This window comes from Rattus norvegicus, chromosome 17 (genome assembly GCF_036323735.1).
Source record: "Rattus norvegicus strain BN/NHsdMcwi chromosome 17, GRCr8, whole genome shotgun sequence".
NCBI lineage: Eukaryota > Metazoa > Chordata > Mammalia > Rodentia > Muridae > Rattus > Rattus norvegicus.
The window spans coordinates 4,200,617-4,213,792 of record NC_086035.1 but is presented as its reverse complement, the minus strand read 5'-3'; the positions used below and the strand labels follow the sequence as shown (position 1 = coordinate 4,213,792).

The 13,176-nt window shown below is 47.4% G+C and overlaps 1 long non-coding RNA gene across 2 annotated transcripts in view; it reads right to left on the bottom strand.

Moving 5' to 3' along the window:
* LOC100912124 (uncharacterized) overlaps nt 1–13,176 on the bottom strand; it is a 151,022-nt gene that overhangs the window by 30,904 nt on the left and 106,942 nt on the right. The window contains exons 5-6 of one of the 2 annotated variants that reach the window (XR_001841748.3): nt 4,278–9,738; nt 3,929–4,021 (exon numbers count right to left, since the gene is read on the bottom strand). This is a non-coding gene — a long non-coding RNA (uncharacterized LOC100912124). Of the gene's footprint in view, nt 1–3,928; nt 4,022–4,277; nt 9,739–11,850; nt 13,016–13,176 lie in introns of those variants that run through there. The other variant, XR_596585.4, reaches the window with a different exon arrangement.

Here is a 13,176-nt window from a genome sequence, read left to right as displayed (position 1 = left end):
GATGAGCGCTCCACAATTCTATTGTTCTTATTTGGTGGGGGGATTGCATGCATGACTTTGTGGAATGGTGCAGTCAGACTAACAGTTGTGTCATCTCACGTGGGCATCACACTGCTTCATGTGGTGCCAGGTCCACTGAGAAGCAAGCAGCAGTAGGACCATAAGCCATCCAGGTACGGTAGCACTCCCTGTAATCTTGGCGTTTAAGAGAGAGGCAGAGGCAAGAGGATAAGAGGTCTAATGTTATCCTCAGCCACACAGCAAGTCAAATGCTCGCCTGGGGTATCTGAGATATTGGAGAACAAACAAGCCAACGGACATGGGTTAATAACAGGCTTCCCGATATCTTCACATATCAAGCCTCTAAAGGAAAAACATGTGGGGTTATTCCTACCCTTAAATGACAGACTAATTATTTAAGTGTGACATCTATCCATATGTGATCACGCGTCTATCTCGCGTGACACATGTGTTGCCTTTCTCGTGCATGTTACTAATGTTTCCGTCAACAAATCAAAGGGTGAAGAGTTTATTCTGGCCTCAGAGGTTTCTCTGGGGCTGGGGGTGGGGGAGGTGACAGGTCAAAACAGCTCACAGGATGGCTGTGAAGGAAGTGAGAGGAAGAGGAGGAAAAGAAGGAGGAAGGGGAGGAGGGAAGAAAGGAGGAGATAGAGGTGAGAGGGGAAGGCAGAGAGGGAAGGAGGAAGGGAGGTAGGAAGAGAAGGAGGAAGGGAGGGAGGAAGGGAGGGAGGAAGGGAGGGAGGTAAGAAGGAAGGGAGGGAGGGAGGGAGGGAGGGAGGGGGAGGGAGGGAGGGAGGGAGGGAAGGAGGGAGGGAGGATCTGTCTGTGCCTCCCAGAACCCTCTTCTTTTTCCTACATCTCCTCTCCTTTCGTCCCAGTTTGTGGGGTGGTGCTGCTAGGGTTTAAGGCAGGCCTGCTTTCTTAAATCTCCTTGTAAGCACCCAGAGGCATATTTTACCAACTGCCCAGGTACATCTCAGTCCTAGTCAGCTGGCAATCAAGATTAACCAGCTACACAGAGAGAACGTATCACATGAAGCTGACAGGCATCTATCACGCACAAATCAGATTCCTAGACTCACCCCCAGGTGCATCCGGGAACTCCCGAGTACCCACAGTACAGCGGCAGTGGCTCCGTGTGGTCCACATAACCAGGTGTGGGTTCTCTCAACCCCTCCCTCCCTTTGGGACAAATCGAGAGTGTCCACCAAGGATAATCACAGTCCTAAGAGTGGAGAGAGCAGGAGAATGGGAAAAAGAAGCTCCAGGGCTACCGAGGCCCTGAGAGGGAGACATGGGTGAGTCTCACAGCACAGCCTCACTTTCCTGCCCCATTCCCTCTCCACTTCCTAAGTCACAGTGCACTTCTTCTTTAATGATTTATTTATTTATTTCATGTCTACGAGTGCACTGTAGCTGTCTGCAGACACAGCAGAAGAGGGCATCGGATCCCATTACAGATGGTTGTGAGCCACCATGTGGTTGCTGGCATTTGAACTCAGGACCTCTGGAAGAGCAGTCAGTGCTCTTAACCACTGAGCCATCGCTCCAGTCCCACAGTGCATTTCTTAGGAGCGTGCCTTCACTGAAGCTCCCTTTACCAAGCAGAGGGTCCATGTGCTTGATTTTGTTTTTGATGTTTGAGGTTTTGTTTTTGTCTTTGTGTTTTTCCTGTTGTGTGTGTGGCTACCTGTCGATGTGGGCACATGTGTTCGGATATGCACGCTAGGGTGTGTACGTGCGGAGTCCAACCTCTAGTACCATTCTTCGGAGTTCATCCGCTTTGCTGTTTCTATGGGTTTTGAATCAGTTCTCTCACTGGCCTGAAGCTTACAATATATGCTGGTCTTTCTGGCTAGGGAGCCCGAGGGATCTACCTGCCTCTGCCTCCCAAGTCCACACCAACTCATAGAATTCTTTGTGTGGGTCTGAGGCTCAAACTCAGGTTCTCGCAAGGCAAACACTTTATGAGCTGGACTATCTCCCAGCACAGATGTATGTATGTATGTATGTATGTATGTATGTATGTATGTATGTATGTGTATGTATGATGTATATGTATATGTGTATATGTGGTATATGTGTATGTGTATATGTATATATATGATGTATATATGTGATGTACATGTATATGTGTATGTATATTATATGATGTATATGTATGTGATGAATATGCATGATGTATATGTGTATGATATATATGTATATGATGTATATGTATATGTATGTGATGTAGGTGTATATATGTGCATATAGATATACATATACACACATATATATACATATACATACACACATATATATATATTTATCTATATATATATATCTTTAAGGAGAGAAAAGTTCTCTTATTTGTTGTCCCTGAAGTCAGGCCTATACTTTCACTCCTTGACCTAGTGAGGGTCATGACCTCCACAGCCCCACCCACAGTGACCGGGTCTGTCTCGTATATATAGATTCTTATATATACTGCTTAGGGTGGTTTTATCTCCCCTCCTAGGCCTCAAGCCTCTGGGACTTGCTGGCTACCGTGGTTCTTATTGGTTCTTAGGACTGTGTACCAACCCTTTGCCTTCTGGGGACCCTGTCACCCATGTGTGCCCTGCAGACCACCAGACTCTCCTGTATACAGCTTGTACCTCCCCTGGGCTGTTCAGTCCCTCTGGAGCTAAGTGGAACTTGGGGAAAGCAGGCTGTTTTCCTCATAACATTCGACATTGGCTCTAGTTCCAGACAGTCTGTTTTTCTGAACTTTCCTTCCAAGGAAGTGTGGGAGAAGGTTCTGGAAGGTAGCTTCATAAATAGCAGATAGTTGTGACACACTTCAGCCGGTAAAGCCAGAACCCGTCCGGATGTGTCTTTGATTAATTTGTTTTCTGAACAAATCACAAACACTGGCTTTCCTCTGAAGTAATATTTGGTGAGTTTCATAACAATCTTTTTACAGTAACAGGCAAAACTGACTCATGGGGCAGTGAAACGGGGCTCTCTTGCTTCTCTTGGCATAGCAACTGATTGCCATAAGTCAATTTTCCTGATTACCTCTCTTTCGATGCTGTTCTTTAAGCCAAGAAAATAATCAGGAAGTGAACACTGTGGTGGTTGAGGAGCAGAGGGCGTGAGCCTCTGTCCGTGGGCCGCATGAGTCTTGTGGGCCGAGCAGGCTGTGTAGCAGCCTGGGCTGACCTCAGCTGCCCTTTCTCAGAGCCAAAGCGAATGTCTTCTAAGCAAAGGGCACCCCTCTCCTGGGGTTCTAAATGACACCTTTCATTTATTCACCTTTGATAGTTCCTGGGTTAAATAATTTTAATGTGGGAAACCCTGGGGTAAGTCAGTCAGGAGACAAATTTGACTTGTCGAATTTGGGGTTGGGGATTTAGCTCAGTGGTAGAGCGCTTGCCTAGCAATCACAAGGCCCTGGGTTCAGTCCCCAGCTCCGAAAAAAAAAAGAATGACTTGTCGAATTTGATGTCATCAAAACCCCCCCAAAATAGGATGGGTACCTGGAGGTTAAGAGGACTGGCTGCTCTTCCAGAGGAGCCGAGTTCGATTCCCAGCACAGATAAGGTGGCTCGTAAGTGCCTATAACTCCAGTTCTAGGAAATCCAACCTCTTCTGCAAGCTTCTACAGGCACTGCACACAGTGTGCAAACATGTGTCACACCAAACACCCACACACCTTAAATACAGGGCTTGACGATAGCACAAAAGGGAGAACAAAAGAGAAATAGACCCCTTAGGCAGCCCGAGACGGGCTCTGAGATGTAACTGCAGAGCTTTTCCTGCTGAGGGGTAGCTTGTCTACCTCAGCATGTAAGCTGGTCCAGACGGCTGTGTCCCCCCACGCTGCCATCCCACTGTGCTGCTCTTACAGCCCCTGAGTAAAAAACACTCAGAGCCAACTCACCTTCATCTTCTTTCTGTAAACATGTGTGCTATGTCGTCGTCGTCGTCGTCATTGTCGTCGAAGGCCACCTCCCCAACTTTGATCTCTCTCTCGCTGAAACGCAGGTGAAAACATTTATTCTGACCACAGACAGGGTCCACTGGCTAAACTGCCTGGCTACAACTGTATTGCTTCCTCCTTTAGCTATCCATCCATCCATCCATCCATCCATCCATCCATCCACCCACCCACCCACCCACCCAGTCAGTCAGTCAGTACGGGCTTGGAGTCCTGTGGGCCAAATGATTGGAAACATAGAGAACAGATTGAGAAGCTGCTTTGGTGCCCTGAACACGATTGCCCATTTTACCTTCGTTGTATCTTTGCTGTGGAAATGGCTCCACCCAGTGGTGCGACTGAGGAATTACACGTCATCTTCGTATTTTAGAGTCCTGCTTTAGGCAGACGTGAGTTGCAAAATATTTCATAGTGTTAAAGTAATTGATTAGTATGAAATTTTACTAACGCAAAGATTTTCTCTACCAACCCAAACTCCATTAGAATCTTTGATAAACATCATGATGTCTGTCTTGTCAGGTAAGAGTTAATATTGAGTTATAGCAGTGGTTCTCAACCTGTGAGTGGCAACCGTTTTGGCGAATCTCTTATCTCCAAAAATATTTACACCACGGTTCATAACAGTAACAAAACTACAGTTATGAAGTAGCAACTAGGATAATTTTATGGTTGTGGGTTACCACAACATGGACTCCATTAAAGTGTTGCAGTGCCACGAAGCTTGAGAACCACCGACTTACAGGAAGAATAGTCGAAGTCAGATTTCTACTTAACTAAACTGAAGTATACTCACCTCCTCGACGTGTGTGTGTGTGTGCGTGTGTGTGTGTGTGTGTGTGTGTGTGGTGTACACATGTGTCTGCATGTACATACATGCTCAGCATGCACTCAGTTGTGTAGAGCTTTGAGGTCTGTGTGGTATGAGGTGCACACGTGTGTGTGCATGTGCATATACGCTTAGCATGCACTCAGGTGTGTAGAGCTCTGAGGTCTGTGTGATGTGAGGTGTACACATGTGTATGCATCTGTATATATGCTCAGCATGTGATCAGATGTAGAGTTCAAAGGTCTGTGTGGTATGAGGTGCACACATGTGTGTGCATGTACATATGTGCTCAGTATGCACTAAAGCATAGAGCTCTGAGGTCTGTGTGGTGTGAGGTGCACACACGTGTGTGCATGTACATACATGCTCAGCATACACTCAGGTGTGTAGAGCTCTGAGGTCTGTGTGGGTGCCTTTTTCAATTGCTCTCTTATTTATTTTATTAATTTATTCTTTGACAAGTTGATACATATGTATAATACATTCTGTTCACCATCATTCCTTCGCTCTTTCTTACCTTCCTCCTGTTCCAAGCTCCATCCCTCTTGTTTCTGCATCGTGATCCACCAGCTCTAATGAGTGCCATTAGCATGGGCTTGAGTGTGGAGAGTCCACTGCATTATGGATAACTCAGAAAAAGCTACATCACTGAAGACAGTGATTTCCTCTTCCCCACCCCTGCAGCCTTCCACTGCCATACTCCCTGGATTGGGGGATCCTATGAAACTCTCCCCCATCTATGATTGGATGTTTTGGGGCTCCGGCTTGTGCAGACAACTGTAGCCATTATGAGTTTGTGGGTGTGGCAGTCATATCATGCCCACATGACAGCACCTTTTGTCCCTTCTCTCTACCAGTCAGATCTTCAATTCTTTCTCCTGCCTCTTCCCCAATGTTCTCCAAGCTGTGCAGGAGATAATAGGGCTGTTTTGTGAAAGGTTGAGCATGCATTGTAACTGGTTCTCACATTGTCACCAATCATGAGTTTGTGTTAAACATGGTTCCCTGTGAAGACAAAATTCTTTGAACAAACCTTAAGGATGCTACTAGTCCACAGAGCAAACATAAATATTTAAGATGCAATTTGGCAATATGTCCACTTAGCAAAATAAACACAGTAGGCTCACCCCCAGAACCAATGTCTCCCCTAGCCATGGGTCTTTGACCAGACCTCCATTAGGGCGTGAGCTCCCTCCTACGAAGTGGGCCTTGTATCCCACTTTATCACTCAGTTGGTTACTCCCATAACGGCTGTGTTTTCTGTCATTATTTTGTGTGTGTGAATTTTTGCCTATGTATGTATGTATGTATGTATGTATGTATGTATGTATGTATGTGTACTGTGTGAGCACCTGTCTCCTTTGACGGTCAGAGGAAGCCTCTGGGTCTCCTAAAACTGTAGTTACAGATAGTTGTGAGTACCATGTAGATGCTGAGGCCTGAGCTCAGTCCTCTGCAAAGAGGAACAAGTGCTCTTAACCATCGAGCCATCTCTCCAGGTCTTCATTGAGCACTTTAAAGTCTTTGTTGCAGACATCTTTTGTTTCCTTAGTATGGTGGTTTGAAAACACTTGGCCCAGGAAGTGACACTATTAGGAGGTGTGCCCTTGTTGGAGGAAGCGTATCACTGTCTGAGTGGGCTTTGAGACCCTCCTCCTAACCATGTGGGAAGCCAGTCTTCTCCTAGCAGCCTTCAGATGAAGATGTAGAACTCTCAGCTCCTCCTGTGCCATGCCTGCCTAGATGCTGCCCTGCTCTCACCTTGATGATGATGGACTGAACCTCTGAATCTGTAAGCCAGCCCCAATTCAATGTTGTCCTTACGAGAGTTGCCTTGGTCATGGTGTCTGTTCACAGCAGTAAAACCCTAACTAAGACACTTAAATCTTATTCCCGGTTGGTGTGCTATCTGTGGCTGTTAAGAAAGGGGTCACTGGGGGCTGGAGAGATGACTCAGTGGTTAAGGGCACTGACTGCTCTTCCAGAGGTCCTGAGTTCAAATCCCAGAAACCACATGGTGGCTCACAACCATCTGTAATGGGATCTGATGCCCTCTTCTGGTGTGTCTGAAGACAGCTACAGTGTACTCAAATATAATAAATAAATAAATAAATAAATAAATAAATAAATAAATAAATGTTTTTCTTTTAAAAAGGAATCTTTTTAAAAGGAATCTTTCCCTTGCTTTTTTCCCCCAATACACTTGTTGTTGGTGTATGATAGGAAGGCTCGTGGTTTGCATTGGTTAACTTTGTCCCTGCCACTTTGTTGAGTAAATTACACAGGGCCTACCCACACTCCTTCTGCCTGCATAATTGTGAATCTTCAGAGCTCCTCATTGTTGCAGGGGGATGAGCCTTGCAGCCTCTGCTTACCAGCTAGGCAGGATGAGGAACATCCAGCAGGGGGAGGGCTGAGCAAGCTGCTGAGATGCCCAGGGAGTTGGCAAACAGAGCAGCAGCAGGATGGGGAAGGCGCATCTACCTCCCTGCAGGGTTGCAGGGTCCAGCGTTTGGCCCAGAGAGGGCCCACTCCTTGACTGTCACAACTGTGCTCCCCAAGACACTGAGCGCCGCCTGCTGTGCCCTCCTCCTCTCCCTGGCCAAGTTGTGAGTTTTACAAACCAGAGGAGCCTGGGGAAGCCCTGGGAGCTGGCTGTACTACCTGGTTGCCATGGCAACTAAAGGAAAAGCGGGTCAGGCCAAGAAGCTATATGAATTGTGCATAAGGGTTTCTGAGTTTCTGTGACCTAGAGACTCCACTTCAGAGGTCACAAGAAAACCCGCTGTGGAATTTTACTGCTGCCTTGCTCTGTGGGAGGGAAGGAGAAACAAGAGGGACAGTGCAGGAGGCATGAACAATGACCTCAGGAGTCTGTTTAAACCATGGAGAGCCCAGTGAAAGCTTTCAAAGGAAGAACAATCCTCAAACACCACATTCAGGTTCCTGGACCTCAAATTCGGTCTCAGAGCAGAGGTCAAATAGCAGCTGAATGGAAGAGCTAGAATGACTTAGGACAGTGCCTCGGACCAGCCCTAGCATCTCAAGGGAGATGGGCGATAAGGCTGACTCTCAGCCCAAAGGACAGAGGTGCCTGCCTCACAGGAGCGTCTGCCCTGTGCGGAGGACTGTTCCATACAGCTTTGAGGAGCCTGTGCGGTCATATACAAGGTTTGGGCTAAGCTCACACAGCAGGGTGAGAGAAAACAATCTGAAAGGGAAGGGTCCCTCTAGCTCTCTGGCTCATCTGGAGAAACTGGGGCGGGGATGACCTCACCGCTCCGAGCACCGATGATTTTTGTATAAAATGAAGGACAACTCAAAAGTCCAGCAGAGAGAGACCCACTCGCAGGGCATCACTAATGCCTGATAGAACTTAATAAATGAAACTGGAACATACATCTGGCTCTCTTCCAGAGTAACGAGGGAAAATCATTTGTGTGGGATCCCTTAGGACACTTGGGTCATCTCACATCTCGTTCCCACTGTATGCAAGAAACCGTGTGTGTGGGGCAGATGGTATGGTTCCTCTTGAGAGTCAAATATGGGGGGTGGGGATTTAGGGTCACCATGGAAACGGATCTCTGTGCACGTCTGTGAGGCATTCTCTCTATTAGGCTAATGGCGCTAGGAAGACCCGCCCTAAACGCGGATGGTACCATTTCATGGCTCGGGACCCAGACTGAATAAAAAGGAGAAAGTGAGATGAGCAAAGGCTTGCATTTCTTTGTGCATTCTGAGTGTGGATGTGACGTCCTATCTCCATTGCTTCCCCGCCATGATGGGCAACACCGGGAACTGTGAGCTAAAACACTTCCTTCAGTTGCTCTTGTTAGGGGTTTTGTTACAAGAATGAAGCAACCAACTGACACAGCACATGCCTTACCTTTACAGCCCAAAGAACCATACCGGAAATCTGTACCCAAGGATCTTACCCATGGCTGGGCCTATTCACTTGTAATCAAAACCATAATGCTTAGTTTAAAAAAAAATAATAAAAAAGGACGGATACACTCGTAGCAATATTTTATAAAATATTGAGCTACCCACCTCGATGCTTTACGTTGATAAATAAAAACACACACACAGCCTTATATTTGATATGCCTTAAGCAGCGCAATAGCTGGACCACTTCCTAACCTCTGTGCGCTTAACCCACCTCCCGCTGATAATCCCGGGTCATCACTTACTACCTTCCCTTGACTGCCCTGGACCCAGCATTCCGGCTACACTCTCCGTGCTCCTACATAGCGGCTACATCTCTCTGTCCTGCACTCTTCTCAGCCATGACGCCTCCTCTCCTCCACTTTTCCAGGCATGGTGGATCTTCGCTTCTCTGGAAATCCTAAAAGTTCTGCCTCTGCCTGCCCTGCCCAGTCATTGGCTACTGGCATCTTTATTTACCAATCAGAACCAACTAGGGGCAGGGTCCCTCGGTGTCTTACTGGCAGTGGTGCGAGCAGCATTAGGCCAAACCCACTACATGCACTTCCTATATGAGAGGAAATCGCGGTGGCCTTGGCAAAGCCTGAGCTCACTCGTGTCATTCTCAGGCTGAGGAGAGTTCATTTCTCCTCTTTTCTAATGAGCTGGCCCCACCCGTGCCCCAACAAAATGTGGTAAAGGGGAGTTTAGCCTTTGGAGGACTGGCCACTTGCACATTCTTCTTTCTGAACACCTCCTCTTAGAACGGAGAGCATGCCATTCTGTGAGGAAAACCAACCTGTACGCCAGAGGCCCGTGAGGAAAGCTCGGTCCCCAGTCATCACACCTAGTCAGGGCTCCAGCTGGTGGCCCGTACCACGCGTGGCAATGGTGCACTGAGGAAAAGCCGTGTCGGACATTCCATCCACACGACTGCAGCTTAGTCAAAAATGATGTGGAGTGGGGGCTTCTCCCAGCAGAGTCTCCTCGACTTTTTCTAGAACTGGGAAAGATGACAGAATGGCTACCCTGGTGGTTTCCCCAGTCTTACGGCATTTTCCTGCTAACTTCGGATGGTGAGAATTAACTAAAATACAACACTGGACAGGTCTCGAGCAGGGAAGCAGCCCGCGTGCATTTGATCTCAAGGAGCGTGATTTTAAGCTTGCTTGCACTAATTGTCTAATACCCTCTTGGGTATAATTGCAAATTATCCCAGCCATGCTTTCAGGGGATAAAAGCGGGGAAGAAATGGTCTTAATTTGATTAACCACCGATTTATCCACATCAATCCGTTTACGGTCAGCCTTTATTTTAATGCTTCCTCGGACCGGGTGAGAACAAAACACGCAAAGCCCAAGGTCAAAACGATCAAAGAGAACCTAACAAATGTTGAGTTAGTTCTTGTTGAGTTGTGACTTCCTGTAGTCAGGGATGCTTTCCTGTGCTGAGACCAGAAGACCAAGAGGTCAGTCACACTGTTTTCACAGGAAAAGAGAAGAAGCAGGTCAGGCTCCCGGGGCTGGTGAGTTGGACTAAGCCTTCACTTTCCTTGAGGGCTTGAACGCTGAGGGCTCTGTGGGTTCTAACGCTCCAAGTCTGTCCTGCTTATTACCCTCCCTGGCTCCTGCTGTCACCGTTCTGACTTTGAACTACTACTTTTTATTTCCAACTCCACGGTCTAGGGGCTTCTGCCCAACCCTGATGTCCGTCCTCAGAAAATTCCATAGTCCTTGAGAACACCGTGTCCTCCTCATAGCCATGAGCCCAGCCTCCAGTGTTGTCACACATCAGGGAGCGATAGCCCCAGGTACAGCAAAACGCTGACCTCTCACCTTCATCCTGGTTCCTGCTGCTTTGTCCTGCACACCTATCAGTCTAAGGAGACCACTGCTCTCTGAAACTGCTTCGTGTGTCTTAGTCACCTGTCCTCACAGCTCCTGGGCCACAGAGACGTGCAGCAGCTTACATGTAACATTGCAGGTGCTCAGAAAGTACATGGCTAAGCCTCTCCTGCTTCTTTCTGCTGCGTTCTCTTGTGGAATTTTGATGTTTCGATCCTGCTGGCCATGAGGGGACAGATAGTCTGAAATCCAGTGGTAAGAATACTCCAGCCCTCATGGGCCGGCAATCATCCCACCTCTTGCATCCCGCAAGAGAAGCGACCTTGGTACCTGGTGATAACCTGTCATTACCAGAATGCTCCATGAAGAAACAGAATGGAATCTAAAATGTCATCCCAAACCGTGCCATGCTGATTAAAGTGGAGGGAATAGTGTTAGCATGGCCCCCAAGAGCGGCTAAGCATGATCTCCTCTGTCTGGTGAAAGGACAACTCTCCCAGACTACCATCTAAACTCCTCTTGAATCCCCATGTATCACACACAAACACCACACACTCACCAAGCAGGAGACTAGAATTTTTCACTGGTCTTAGATGGGCTAAAAACCTTCAGAAAGTCTCTTGCTTTGTTTGGGGCCATCACCATCATCATCATCATCATCATCATCACCACCACCATCACCATCATCATTCGGAGGCTTATGCCATACTAAGAACCACACCCCCCCCATTCCCAAATACACAAGGCAGAAGTTGCTTAGATAGGAAACATTTTGGGGACAAGAAGCAAGTGAGCTAAGCTAAGAAGGGTGGATAATATCTAAGAGTAGGCCTAGGGAGAGACAGAGCCTGACAGGGCTGGTCTTCCTTGTTGGCACTGGAGGAGGGCAGGGAGAGGCAGATCTGGCCTACCATAAGACACCTTGGGAATACAAATTTGGCTCTGTGGCCCTTGGAGAGTCTTGAAGGTTTAAGTCAGGATTATACCACGAAGGCCATTTTGTGTGGAAAGGTCAACACTGCTTCCCTGAGGGGGCTGATTGGCGGGAGGGTGGGGCTGATTGATGGGAGGGTTGTCTACGTAAGGGCTCAACATTTTGCTATAGAAAACAAGGTCCCTATTAATATGCACCAGCTTCCCTGGTTTTTCCATATCTTTTCATTTATGTGTGGGCGTGATGAGTACGGTCTGTATACAAATGGGCATACTCATGCATGCACTTGTGTGTGCTGTTGTGGAGGTCAGCGTTTCTTCTATTATTCTGCGTATTAGTGTGTGTGTGTGTGTGTGTGTGTGTGTGTGTGTGTGTGTGAGAGAGAGAGAGAGAGAGAGAGAGAGAGAGAGAGAGAGAGAGAGAGAGAGAGATAGGGTCTCGCTGTGGACTTCCAGCTTCCCGCCTTGGCTAGACTGGCAGCCAGCAATTCCCTAAGTACCCTCATGTCTCTGCCTCCCGATCACTGAGGTCACACAAATGTGCTGCCGTCCCCAGCTGCTCACACAGGTGCTGAGGTTGAACGTGGGTTCTACGCTTATGCAGCAGTCGCTTTATCCTCTGAGTCGTCCTCCAGCCGACTGCTAGTGAAAAACCAAATACCGGCCAACGTCAGTTTGGTGAAGTCAGGGAAAACCATCAAGAGGACATAGCAGAGACCACGCACTTGACGTCCCATGTTGACAATGGGCTGCTTGCATTCCTAAGACTCACGATAATAGTATAACAGGACAAAGATGGCGTCTTTATGTGGGATGATGTCATCACGCAGGTGAAGGCAAGTACAAGATAGAACGAGGCCTGTCATTGGACGGGAAGGAAGGATGGGCGGGAGAAAAGTTTTTAAAAGGGAGGAGGAGACTGGAGTGAGGGAGAAGCCGTGGAGAGAACATGGAGGCAGATGTTAAGATTCCTCTCTGCACATTTACAGGTTATGAATGTTCTTAAGGGGTGGATGTGTACAGGGCTTTGTGTGTCTAGGTGGGCAATTATATCTCATCAATTGGATCAGAGGTTATTGTGTTGTGTGTTCTTTCATGTGGTGATTTAAGTTCAAGAGAGTGTATAGTAGCCAAAGACACTGGGCCACCATGGAATCAGGATGTATACTTCTGGCATGGTGGCAGCCTGCCTTGGGAACTAGATGGGTAGAGAGATTGTTACCAGGCTCAGAGAGAGGCCATCGGCAGTGCGATAGGGGATGGAGCAGAGCGGGTGAGACGCTTTGCTGACTAAGATAAAGATATCTACCAGATATCTTGGGGCACTACGGTGCTGGACCTAGTGTGGGGTTAAAGACAGCATTTCTTTTTTATAATTTTACAGCAACATCTTCACATCACTGTATTTCAGTATCTAATTTATCAAAAAACATCGGCATCCTTCTCAATCGGTATTGCAAAGTATTCGTGCTCTCCTCCATTCTTCAGAAGGCCTCCATTTTCCTGTAAGAGGATTTAAATAATTACATCGGGAAGTGTGAAAGAAAGAGTTGATTTTCAGCTTTAACTAGGGAGGAATGCATTTTTAAGTTCCCTAGAAATAGGATGGTTTTGACACTTCTGTGAGTGTCTAAGCTAGACTTAGCAAGATGGCGTCTACATGC